This window comes from Rhipicephalus microplus, unplaced genomic scaffold (genome assembly GCF_043290135.1).
Source record: "Rhipicephalus microplus isolate Deutch F79 unplaced genomic scaffold, USDA_Rmic scaffold_228, whole genome shotgun sequence".
Taxonomy (NCBI): domain Eukaryota; kingdom Metazoa; phylum Arthropoda; class Arachnida; order Ixodida; family Ixodidae; genus Rhipicephalus; species Rhipicephalus microplus.
Genome location: NW_027464799.1, coordinates 197,501 through 210,000, shown reverse-complemented (window position 1 = coordinate 210,000; position 12,500 = coordinate 197,501). Strand labels below are relative to the sequence as shown.

At 60.4% G+C, this 12,500-nt stretch overlaps 1 long non-coding RNA gene and 2 other non-coding genes across 3 annotated transcripts in view; 2 read left to right on the top strand and 1 right to left on the bottom strand.

The window, feature by feature from the left end:
• LOC142792549 (uncharacterized) overlaps positions 1–12,500 on the bottom strand; it is a 25,934-nt gene that overhangs the window by 2,342 nt on the left and 11,092 nt on the right. The gene's annotated exons all lie outside the window — the stretch shown is intronic.
• LOC142792568 (small subunit ribosomal RNA) lies at positions 8,783–10,597 on the top strand. Its single transcript, XR_012891032.1, has one exon. It is a non-coding gene; the product is annotated as a small subunit ribosomal RNA (ribosomal RNA).
• Positions 12,317–12,469, top strand: LOC142792554 (5.8S ribosomal RNA). Its single transcript, XR_012891018.1, has one exon. It is a non-coding gene; the product is annotated as a 5.8S ribosomal RNA (ribosomal RNA).

The window sequence follows — 12,500 nt, the reverse complement described above, 5'->3', positions numbered from 1 at the left end:
GTTTAAAACAAAGCTGGTCCCAAAATCGCGCCAAGTACGAAAGGAACAGCGCGGTCGAGACTCGGAAGAAAAAGCTTTCAAAGTGTCGTAGCACGATGCACACTGCTGTTCGTGTGGAACAAACGTGACTACCGTGCTGTACGGTGGAGTTCTGTGCGCAAAAGCGGCGCGTGTGTTTCTAAGCACCACAGCGTTGTGTCAAAAAAGAGGTGCCTGAGAGAAACGCATGCGACTGCCGTGCTTTGCGGCATAGCACCGTGCGCAAAAACGGTGCGCATGCAAGAGGTGTCAGAGCTAGCGAACTTGTGCCACGAGCAACAGGTCACTAAAAGCCTATAGATGACGGTGTTGGAGGAAAAGAAAAATATCGAGAAAGCACTGCGGTGTGCCGTGCGTAGGGACGGGCGCGCGTGCCACATGCCGCCGAAATATGGGTGTCGGAGAAAACAGAGTGCCGCGCGTAACGAGGGGCGCGCGTGTTACAGAGAGATATGCCCAAACGCATGAAAGTGTACGCAGGTGTCCTAAGGCAGTTTTTTTTTTTTTTCCTCATTTTGATGTCGCCCCGGCTGACGCGGTTTTCGTTTTTCCGTGCCGCCCCGGCTGACGCAGTTTTTGCGCCGCCCCGGCTGACGCGGTTTTTGCGCCGCCCCGGCTGACGCGGTTTTCGCGCCGCCCCGGCTGACGCGGTTTTCGCGCCGCCCCGGCTGACGCGGTTTTTGCGTCGCCCCGGCTGACGCGGTTCGGACTTTGCACTTTTTGGCTCACCCCGGCTGGCGGCCCACTCACTCGATCGCCAGGTCTGTTTGCCCCGGTGGTTCCACCGCCAGGCTTAAGCGCGAACTTTTTTTGTTTGTTTTCTTTTGATTAAGCGCAAGCTTTTTTCTTTGTTTTCTTTTGATTAAGCGCGGGCTTTTTTCTTTGTTTTTTTTTTATTTCGCCCCGGCAGACGCGGTTTTTGCGCCGCCCCGGCTGACGCGGTTTTTGCCGCCCCGGCTGACGCAGTTCGGACTTAGCACTTTTCGGCTGTGCCTGGCTGGCGGCCCACTCACTCGATCGCCATGTCTGTTTGCCACAGTTTTCCCGGTGGTGCCGCACCCGGGCTCGCCCCGGCTGACGCAGTTTTCGCGCCGCCCCGGCTGACGCGGTTTCGTGCCGCCCCGGCAGACGCGGTTTTCGCGCCGCCCCGGCTGACGCGGTTTCGTGCCGCCCCGGCAGACGCAGTTCGGACTTAGCACTTTTCGGCTGTGCCTGGCTGGCGGCCCACTCACTCGATCGCCATGTCTGTTTGCCACAGTTTTCCCGGTGGTGCCGCACCCGGGCTCGCCCCGGCTGACGCAGTTTTCGCGCCGCCCCGGCTGACGCGGTTTCGTGCCGCCCCGGCAGACGCGGTTTTCGCGCCGCCCCGGCTGACGCGGTTTCGTGCCGCCCCGGCAGACGCAGTTCGGACTTAGCACTTTTCGGCTGTGCCTGGCTGGCGGCCCACTCACTCGATCGCCATGTCTGTTTGCCACAGTTTTCCCGGTGGTGCCGCACCCGGGCTCGCCCCGGCTGACGCAGTTTTCGCGCCGCCCCGGCTGACGCGGTTTCGTGCCGCCCCGGCAGACGCGGTTTTCGCGCCGCCCCGGCTGACGCGGTTTCGTGCCGCCCCGGCAGACGCAGTTCGGACTTAGCACTTTTCGGCTGTGCCTGGCTGGCGGCCCACTCACTCGATCGCCATGTCTGTTTGCCACAGTTTTCCCGGTGGTGCCGCACCCGGGCTCGCCCCGGCAGACGCGTTTTTTTTTTTTCTTTCGCCCCGGCTGACGCAGTTTTCGCGCCGCCCCGGCTGACGCGGTTTCGTGCCGCCCCGGCAGACGCGGTTTTTTGCGCCGCCCCGGCTGACGCGGTTTTTGCCGCCCCGGCTGACGCAGTTCGGACTTAGCACTTTTCGGCTGTGCCTGGCTGGCGGCCCACTCACTCGATCGCCATGTCTGTTTGCCACAGTTTTCCCGGTGGTGCCGCACCCGGGCTCGCCCCGGCTGACGCAGTTTTCGCGCCGCCCCGGCTGACGCGGTTTCGTGCCGCCCCGGCAGACGCGGTTTTCGCGCCGCCCCGGCTGACGCGGTTTCGTGCCGCCCCGGCAGACGCAGTTCGGACTTAGCACTTTTCGGCTGTGCCTGGCTGGCGGCCCACTCACTCGATCGCCATGTCTGTTTGCCACAGTTTTCCCGGTGGTGCCGCACCCGGGCTCGCCCCGGCTGACGCAGTTTTCGCGCCGCCCCGGCTGACGCGGTTTCGTGCCGCCCCGGCAGACGCGGTTTTCGCGCCGCCCCGGCTGACGCGGTTTCGTGCCGCCCCGGCAGACGCAGTTCGGACTTAGCACTTTTCGGCTGTGCCTGGCTGGCGGCCCACTCACTCGATCGCCATGTCTGTTTGCCACAGTTTTCCCGGTGGTGCCGCACCCGGGCTCGCCCCGGCAGACGCGTTTTTTTTTTCTTTCGCCCCGGCTGACGCAGTTTTCGCGCCGCCCCGGCTGACGCGGTTTCGTGCCGCCCCGGCAGACGCGGTTTTTTTGCGCCGCCCCGGCTGACGCGGTTTTTGCCGCCCCGGCTGACGCAGTTCGGACTTGGCACTTTTTGGCTGAGCCTGGCTGGTGGCCCACTCACTCGATCGCCATGTCTGTTAGCCACAGTTTTCCCGGTGGTGCCGCACCCGGGCTCGCCCCGGCTGACGCAGTTTTCGCGCCGCCCCGGCAGACGCGGTTTTCGCGCCGCCCCGGCTGACGCGGTTTTTGCCGCCCCGGCTGACGCAGTTCGGACTTGGCACTTTTTGGGCTGAGCCTGGCTGGCGGCCCACTCACTCGATCGCCATGTCTGTTTGCCACAGTCTTCCCGGTGGTGCCGCACCCGGGCTCGCCCCGGCAGACGCGTTTTTTTTTCTTTCGCCCCGGCAGACGTGGTTCCCCCCCCCCCCCTTTTCGCTCGCCCCGGCTGACGAGGTTTTCGCGCCGCCCCGGCTGACGCAGTTTTCGCGCCGCCCCGGCTGACGCGGTTTCGTGCCGCCCCGGCTGACGCGGTTTTCGCGCCGCCCCGGCTGACGCGGTTTTTGCGTCGCCCCGGCTGACACGGTTCGGACTTTGCACTTTTCGGCTGTGCCTGGCTGGCGGCCCACTCACTCGATCGCCATGTCTGTTTGCCACAGTTTTCCCGGTGGTGCCGCACCCGGGCTTGCCCCGGCAGACGCGTTTTTTTTTTTTCTTTTCGCCCCGGCTGACGCAGTTTTCGCCCCGCCCCGGCTGACGCGGTTTCGTGCCGCCCCGGCAGACGCGGTTTTTTGCGCCGCCCCGGCTGACGCGGTTTTTGCCGCCCCGGCTGACGCAGTTCGGACTTTGCACTTTTTGGCTGAGCCTGGCTGGCGGCCCACTCACTCGATCGCCATGTCTGTTTGCCACAGTTTTCCCGGTGGTGCCGCACCCGGGCTCGCCCCGGCAGACGCGTTTTTTTTTTTCCTTCGCCCCGGCAGACGTGGTTCCCCCCCCCCCCTCCGTCTTTCTTTTTGTTTTTTTTTTTCGCCGCGGCTGAAGTGGATTTTTCGGTGCCTCGACGCCCCGGTAGTCGCGGTTTTTCCGTTTCCGCACGGCCCCGGCTGACGCTGCTCGGTCACAGTCGCCTTTTGTGAGGATTGCAGACTTCTTGAGCGCGGGTGTTTTTTTTTTGTTGTTGTTGTTGTTTTATTACGCATTCGCTCCAGCAGACGCTGTTTAGACTTTTTGTTTCCTCTTTTATCCTGCGACGAGGTGACGAGGTTTATTCGGTGCCCCGCCGCCCCGGCTGAAGTGATTTTTCCTGTCCCGTGCCGCCCCGGCTGACGCGGTTGGGACTTCGCGTTTGTTCGGCCGCCACGGGTTTTGGCGCACTCGCTCGGTTGCTTGTTGTTGCCACTTGTTGCGAACCCAGGTTTCTTGAGCGAGCGCGGGCGTTTTTTCTTCCTTTCTTTCTTTGTTCTATGTGTTAGCGAATCGGCCTTTAATATCACACGAGGACTCACAACCAACAATTTTCAGTTTGAAGTGTAAAAAATCTGCAGGTGTTGACGTAACTGACTTGCCCCGTACCCTTGAGTACATCCATGAAGTTCTCGTAGTACTACTAAATCGCATTATTCCAAGTGGAGAAATTCCCATAAACTTGCAAACCTCTACACGAAAATCGGTGCGCGTGATAAAGTTGAAAATTATCGTCCGATATCAAATGTGCCTTCTATAACACAAATTCTAGGAAAAAAAAAAAAAAAACACTTGTTCGCCGTTTTCTGCGCCGTGACTGGCAGCACTCCGGCGAAGCGAAACGGGGTCGATTCGAGCACGATATCGGCGTCTTTCGACGTGCTCGCCGGCGACCGTCGCACGAGTACGTCGCACGAGCGCGTCTGCCGGGGCGCCGTTTGCGAAGCCGACGCAAAAGTGGGAACCGCCGCTCGGATGATCGCCGCTTTCGGCAGAGTGAGTGTTGGCACTCCGGGGAAGCGAAACAGCGTGAATGCGCCCACGAAATCGGCGTATTTTGAAGTGCCCGCCGGCGACCGTCGCACGAGTACGGTAAACCGCGTCAGCCGGGGCGTAGTTCGGGACGCCGACGAAAAAGTGGGAAGCGCAACTCGGATCTTCGCCGTTTTTGCAGGAGTGAGTGGCGGCCCTCCTGCGAGACCAAGAAGCATCGATTCGTGCACGAATTCGGCGCCTTTCGACGTGATCGCCGGCGACCGTCGCTCGAGTAGGGCAAACCGCGTCTGCCGGGGCGGGCTTCGGGACGCCGATGCGAAAGTGGGAAACGCTGCTCGGATGTTCGCCGTTTTTGGCCGAGTGAGTGCTGGCACTCGGGCGAAGCCAAACGGGGCCGATTACGGCACGATATCGGCGTCTTTCGACGTGCCCGGCGGCGACCGTCGCACGAGTACGGTAAACCGCGTCAGCCCGGGCGGAGTTCGGGACGCCGATGCGAAAGTGGAGAACGCCGCTCGGATCTTCGCCGTTTTTGGAGGAGTGAGTGGCGGCACTCCGGAGAAGCCAAGGAGCGCCAATTAGCGCACGATATCGGCGTCTTTCGACGCGCTCGCCGGCGACCGTCGAACGAGTAGGGCAAACCGCGTCTGCCGGGGCGGGGTTTACGACGCCGACGCAAAAGTGGGAACCGCCGCTCGGATGTTGGCCGTTTTTGGCAGAGTGAGTGCTGGCACACCGGCGACGCGAAAGAGCGCGAAAGCGCCCACGAAAGTGGCGTATTTGGACGTGCTTGACGGCGACCGCTGCAGGAGTACGAAAAACCACGTCAGCCGGGGCGAGCGACCCACGGCGGTCTGGGTGCTTATCGCTGCTATTATAGGGGCACCCCGGCAGACGCAGAAAAAAAAAATTTTTTTTCGACCTTCTTTTTTGCTGGTCGAGCTCGGGTAACCCAGGTCGCAATGGGAGCCGCGCACGAAAGCGGCGTCGCGAGACGCGTTCGCGGTCGCTAGTCGCACGAGCTCGGCAACCGCGTCAGCCGGCGCGGAGTTCGGGATGCCGACGGCTAAGTGTGTACCGCTGCTCGGATGTTCGCCGTTTTTGGCCGAGTGAGTGCTGGCACTCCGGCGAAGCGAAACGGGGCCGATTCGGGCACGATATCGGCGTATTTCGACGTGCTCGCCGGCGACCGTCGCACGAGTACGGCAAAGCGCGTCTGCCGGGGCGAGGTTTGCGATGCCGACGAAAAAGTGGGAAGCGCCGCTCGGATCTTCGCCGTTTTTGCAGGAGTGAGTGGCGGCCCTCCTGCGAGACCAAGAAGCATCGACTCGCGCACGATATCGGTGTCTTTCGACGTGCCCGCCGGCCACCGCCGCACGAGTACGGCAAACCGCGTATGCCGGGGCGGGGTTGGCGACGCCGACGCAAAAGTGGGAACCGCCACTAGGATGTTCGCCGTTTTTGGCAGAGTGAGTGCTGGCACACCGGCGACGCGAAAGAGCGCGAAAGCGCCCACGAAAGTGGCGTATTTGGACGTGCTTGACGGCGACCGCTGCAGGAGTACGAAAAACCACGTCAGCCGGGGCGAGCGACCCACGGCGGTCTGGGTGCTTATCGCTGCTATTATAGGGGCACCCCGGCAGACGCAGAAAAAAAAAATTTTTTTTCGACCTTCTTTTTTGCTGGTCGAGCTCGGGTAACCCAGGTCGCAATGGGAGCCGCGCACGAAAGCGGCGTCGCGAGACGCGTTCGCGGTCGCTAGTCGCACGAGCTCGGCAACCGCGTCAGCCGGCGCGGAGTTCGGGATGCCGACGGCTAAGTGGGTACCGCTGCTCGGATGTTCGCCGTTTTTGGCCGAGTGAGTGCTGGCACTCCGGCGAAGCGAAACGGGGCCGATTCGGGCACGATATCGGCGTATTTCGACGTGCTCGCCGGCGACCGTCGCACGAGTACGGCAAAGCGCGTCTGCCGGGGCGAGGTTTGCGATGCCGACGAAAAAGTGGGAAGCGCCGCTCGGATCTTCGCCGTTTTTGCAGGAGTGAGTGGCGGCCCTCCTGCGAGACCAAGAAGCATCGACTCGCGCACGATATCGGTGTCTTTCGACGTGCCCGCCGGCCACCGCCGCACGAGTACGGCAAACCGCGTATGCCGGGGCGGGGTTGGCGACGCCGACGCAAAAGTGGGAACCGCCACTAGGATGTTCGCCGTTTTTGGCAGAGTGAGTGCTGGCACTCCGGCGAAGCGAAAGAGCGCGAATGCGCCCACGAAAGTGGCGTGTTTGGACGTGCTTGACGACGACCACCGCAGGAAAACGAAAAACCACGTCAGCCGGGGCGAGCGACCCATGGCGGTCTGGGTGCTTATCGCTGCTATTATAGGGGCACCCCGGCAGACGCAAAAAAAAAAAAATTTTTTTTCGACATTCTTTCTTGCTCGTCGACCTCGGGTGACCCAGGTCGCAGTGGGAGCCGCGCACGAAAGCGGCGTCGCGAGACGGCTTCGCGGTCGCTAGTCGCACGAGCTCGGCAACCGCGTCTGCCGGGGCGGAGTTCGGGACGCCGACGGCTAAGTGGGAACCGCCGCTCGGATGTTCGCCGTTTGTGGCCGAGTGAGTGCTGGCACTCCGGCGAAGCCAAACGGGGCCGATTCCGGCACGATATCGGCGTCTTTCCACGTGCTCGCCGGCGACCGTCGCACGAGTACGGTAAACCGCGTCAGCCGGGGCGGAGTTCGGGACGCCGATGCGAAAGTGGGAAGCGCCGCTCGGATCATCGCCGTTTTTGGAGGAGTCAGTGGCGGCACTCCGGTGAAGCCAAGGTGCGCCAATTCGCGCACGATATCGGCGTCTTTCGACGTGCCCGCCGGCCACCGTCGCACGAGTACGGCAAACCTCGTCTGCCGGGGCGGGGTTTGCGACGCCGACGCAAAAGTGGGAACCGCCGCTCGGATGTTCGCCGTTTTTGGCAGAGTGAGTGCTGGCACTCCGGCGAAGCGAAAGAGCGTGAATGCGCCCACGAAAGTAGCGTATTTGGACGTGCTTGACGGCGACCGCCGCAGGAGTACGAAAAACCACGTCAGCCGGGGCGAGCGACCCACGGCGGTCTGGGTGCTTATCGCTGCTATTATAGGGGCACCCCGGCAGACGCAGAAAGAAAAAAAAAAAATGGGGACATGGCGTGCGTCACCGTGCGGCTTCGCAGCGTTGCCGAAGTCGCCGAGCCCTTCGACTGAGCCGAACGGCGGACAGGGAACGTTGGTCGGCCGTTCTAACCTGTCGGTGCCACGCCGAGACGTCGTTAAGGAAAACCGCGTCGTGGGCCTCTACGACGCCGTCGAGTCGTTGTACGTTTGGTGTCCAGCGTGTCGGCGGCGAGTAGCGGACACGTCGTTCACGACTTCGGTCTTTCGCAGTCGACGCGAACTTGCGGAGAGTCGTGGTGCCTCACGTTTTCGGCAGAAACCGCGGCGGAATTTTCCCGTGCGTGCGCGCACGACCTCGGTGCTGTGCCGTCAGCGTAGTGTTGCACAAACTCGTGGCCTACCCAAGGTGCGGTACGTTTGCGGCCGTATCCTCGGTGGGAATTTCGTGAGTAGGGTCGCAAATTCTACGACCTCGGCGGGTTTGAGAGCGACGTAGACTTGTGGCACGCTCAACGTGCCACACGTTTCGGGGCACACCCGCGGTGAAATTTTCTCGAGTACGCTCGTATTAGTGCCCAAGGAGGTCTGGGTACTTATCGCTGCTATTATGTGGGGGTTCTCGTGAGCGGCGTACGCGAAAGCGACCGGGTGTCTGATATGCGGCGGGCTTCGGCCTCGTCAAGCGTGTCCTCGGGTCTGCTCCAGGGGAATCCACGGCAGTCGTCTGCAGCCTCATCCGCTTGATGCGTTAGGGGCTGGTTGTCGGACGGTGCCGTTTTACCACGATATCGAGGTGTGTTCCGTGTCGTCCTCGGGCGATTCAGATGCGAAAGCGCCGAAGACGCGGGCGTGACCCGTCGTCTGGCGGCTTTGCAGTCTCGGCTCCGTTGCTAGTTCCGGCCGGTCCACCGACAGTGCAGCGGGCTTGGGCAACCCGCACGGCGCGACCGAGTCGATGCAACGAAAAAGAGCGAGCATGAACGTGCTTCTTGCCGCACGGCTCCCACTCGTCTTTCGGGAAGGTTGTGCCGTAGCGAGCTCGAACGCCGTCATCTCGGAGTGCAAAATAAGCGTGTTGGGGCGCCTGAAGGTGGCCTCCGCCGCACACAGACTGCGTCCGGCCCGCCGAAGGCGAGGACGGACGCGCAGTCGAACGATTACCTGGTTGATCCTGCCAGTAATCATATGCTTGTCTCAAAGATTAAGCCATGCATGTCTAAGTACATTCCGAAATAAGGCGAAACCGCGAATGGCTCATTAAATCAGTTATGGTTCCTTAGATCGTTTCTTCCTACTTGGATAACTGTGGCAATTCTAGAGCTAATACATGCAGTGAGCCTGGAGCCCTTTGGGTAACGGGTGCTTTTATTAGACCAAGATCGATCGGGTTTCGGCCCGTATTGTGTGGTGACTCTGGATAACTTTGTGCTGATCGCATGGCCACGAGCCGGCGACGTTTCTTTCAAGTGTCTGCCTTATCAACTTTCGATGGTAGGTTACTTGCTTACCATGGTTGTTACGGGTAACGGAGAATCAGGGTTCGATTCCGGAGAGGGAGCCTGAGAAACGGCTACCACATCCAAGGAAGGCAGCAGGCGCGCAAATTACCCACTCCCGGCACGGGGAGGTAGTGACGAAAAATAACAATACGGGACTCTTTTGAGGCCCCGTAATTGAAATGAGTACACTCTAAATCCTTTAACGAGGATCAATTGGAGGGCAAGTCTGGTGCCAGCAGCCGCGGTAATTCCAGCTCCAATAGCGTATACTAAAGCTGCTGCGGTTAAAAAGCTCGTAGTTGGATCTCAGTTCCAGACGAGTAGTGCATCTACCCGATGCGACGGCTCGGACTGAACATCATGCCGGTTCTTTCTTGGTGCACTTCATTGTGTGCCTCGAGATGGCCGGTGCTTTTACTTTGAAAAAATTAGAGTGCTCAACGCAGGCGAGTCGCCTGAATAAACTTGCATGGAATAATAGAACAAGACCTCGTTTCTGTTCTGTTGGTTTTTGGAATACGAGGTAATGATTAAGAGGGACGGACGGGGGCATTCGTATTGCGGCGCTAGAGGTGAAATTCTTGGACCGTCGCAAGACGAACTACTGCGAAAGCATTTGCCAAGAATGTTTTCATTGATCAAGAACGAAAGTCAGAGGTTCGAAGGCGATCAGATACCGCCCTAGTTCTGACCATAAACGATGCCAACCAGCGATCCGCCTGAGTTACTCAAATGACTCGGCGGGCAGCTTCCGGGAAACCAAAGTATTTGGGTTCCGGGGGAAGTATGGTTGCAAAGCTGAAACTTAAAGGAATTGACGGAAGGGCACCACCAGGAGTGGAGCCTGCGGCTTAATTTGACTCAACACGGGAAAACTTACCCGGCCCGGACACTGGGAGGATTGACAGATTGAGAGCTCTTTCTTGATTCGGTGGATGGTGGTGCATGGCCGTTCTTAGTTGGTGGAGCGATTTGTCTGGTTAATTCCGATAACGAACGAGACTCTAGCCTATTAAATAGGTGCGGGGTTCCCAGCACCTTACAACCTTCTTAGAGGGACAAGCGGCTCCTAGCCGCACGAAACAGAGCAATAACAGGTCTGTGATGCCCTTAGATGTCCGGGGCCGCACGCGCGCTACACTGAAGGAAGCAGCGTGTCTTTATCCCTGTCTGAAAAGACTGGGTAACCCGTGGAACTTCTTTCGTGATTGGGATAGGGGCTTGCAATTGTTCCCCTTGAACGAGGAATTCCCAGTAAGCGCGAGTCATAAGCTCGCGTTGATTACGTCCCTGCCCTTTGTACACACCGCCCGTCGCTACTACCGATTGAATGATTTAGTGAGGTCTTCGGACCGATGTCCGGCGCGGCCTTTCGGTTGCGCCGGTCTGTTGGAAAGATGACCAAACTTGATCATTTAGAGGAAGTAAAAGTCGTAACAAGGTTTCCGTAGGTGAACCTGCGGAAGGATCATTAACGGATTGTGAAGGGTGAGCGCCTCAGCTGCGTCTGCGCCCGACACTTTCTGCCGCTGACCCCGTTTGGACGCGGGGTCGGCTTTTCCCCACGGGGCTGCCTGAATGTGGAGCGGCACCCCGTGACAAATTGTTGCGCCCAGCGGACGCCAACACCGCGACCTTGGACGGTCGGCCAGGTGGCGGACGCGGGTACAAACGGCGCAACGCACTCATAGGTCGGCTTTCGACCCGCCACTGCACCGTGGCTCGAAGCGCTCGAAATGCGCGACCCGACCGCTGCGGGACCGCCTAGTACTGTAAACAGGAGCGGCGGAGCGCGAACGGCGAGTCGTGGTTACGTCGGTAGAAGGCGAGGCTGCGCGTTCCCGAAACGCCAGCCGAGTGCCCTCCCGACCGTTCGAGCGTGCAAGAACGAGACCCGACAATCGCGCGGCGACTGCCAAGTACGAGAGGAACGGCACAAGCGTCGGCGGTCGGTCAAGGAACTGGCGATGTGACGGGTCCGCTGTGCACCAGTGCATACCGTCCCGCCGTCCGCGGCAAGCGCCTCCGCGTCCTCGGGTGACGGAGGCTGCCGGTCGGTTCTTGCAGGCGAGGGATCTCGCTGGCACCGGTTCGCGTTGACGCGCGGCCGGTCATGGCACGGCGATGCGACGGCCGAGGTGCGCAGTACTCGATGGAGGAACCGCACGCTCCGATGACCGTCCCGCCCTCCGCGGCGTATGCGTACCGACCGTAATGGTTGCAGCAGCGCCGGCCGGCTTTTGAATTCGCCACACGAAACACGGTGCGAGATCGCGGTTAGGGGAGCGTCGACGTTGCCAGGCGTTTTGCTTGCTGCCGAGGGAAAGGCGGCACGGCCACGTCGCGCTCGTCGCGATTAGCGGGTCTGCGCGCTTTGGGAAGGTGCCGCAACGACTTGCCGAAAGAGGAAGCACGGAAGAACGAGGGACTTGGACGTCCCGACAATTGAACGCACTTGCGGCCAGGCCCTTGCTGGCTTCGTTCTTCCGCCTCGAGTAGGCTCGTACGCGGCTCCGGCGCCGAAAGTGGTCCTTGGCACCGACTTCGGTGGACGTGGGAAGTGCCGCGCAAGTACGGCGCGCCTGGCTCCACCTGTTGGCTAAAGTAGGCAGCCGGATCGGCATTTTGGTGTGCGGTGGCAAACCGTGGATGCGAAAAAAGCTTGTGCGATTTCGTGGAACAAAAAGCGGGGGTCCCCCTTTTTATGCGGAGGAGACCGACCCGCCTGCCGTGGTGAACCGCGACGCCACGGTAAAAACGGGAGAGGCTTGTCGATGGGACCGTGCATCCCGCGCTCCACGGAGGCCGGGAGGCGGCCGCCCGAGGAAATGTGTAGCCGTCGAGGCCCGCATCTGCGTGCACTCTTATCCAAATGGGTGTACCGCAGGCATTTTCTGGTTGGGCGGGCCAATGAGAGCGAGCACACAACGATACCTACGGGTCCGGCTTGGAGAACCGGCTTCGACGCCTCCCGAGTATTTATAGAGGGGTGGACCACGAAAGCACTCGCAAGTAGCGAAAGCGAAACGCCGTCCGAAACACACCGTTTGCTCGATTTGCGGCAGCCGAAAAAGGCGCGGCAGAGTTTTGGAGTCCAAGCGTGCGCTGAAAAGCGCCCTTCTTGGCCACTGTTTGGCCGAGTGCCAGAAACGTTTGGTTTTGACTGTACGGAATTGAACAAACACTTTTTCACGACTCTAAGCGGTGGATCACTCGGTTCTCGGGTCGATGAAGAACGCAGCCAGCTGCGAGACTTGGTGTGAATTGCAGGACACACTGAGCACTGATTCTTTGAACGCACATTGCGGCCTTGGGTCTTCCCTTGGCTTCGTCTGTCTGAGGGTCGGATCACATATCAAGAGAGCCTTCGGCGCACA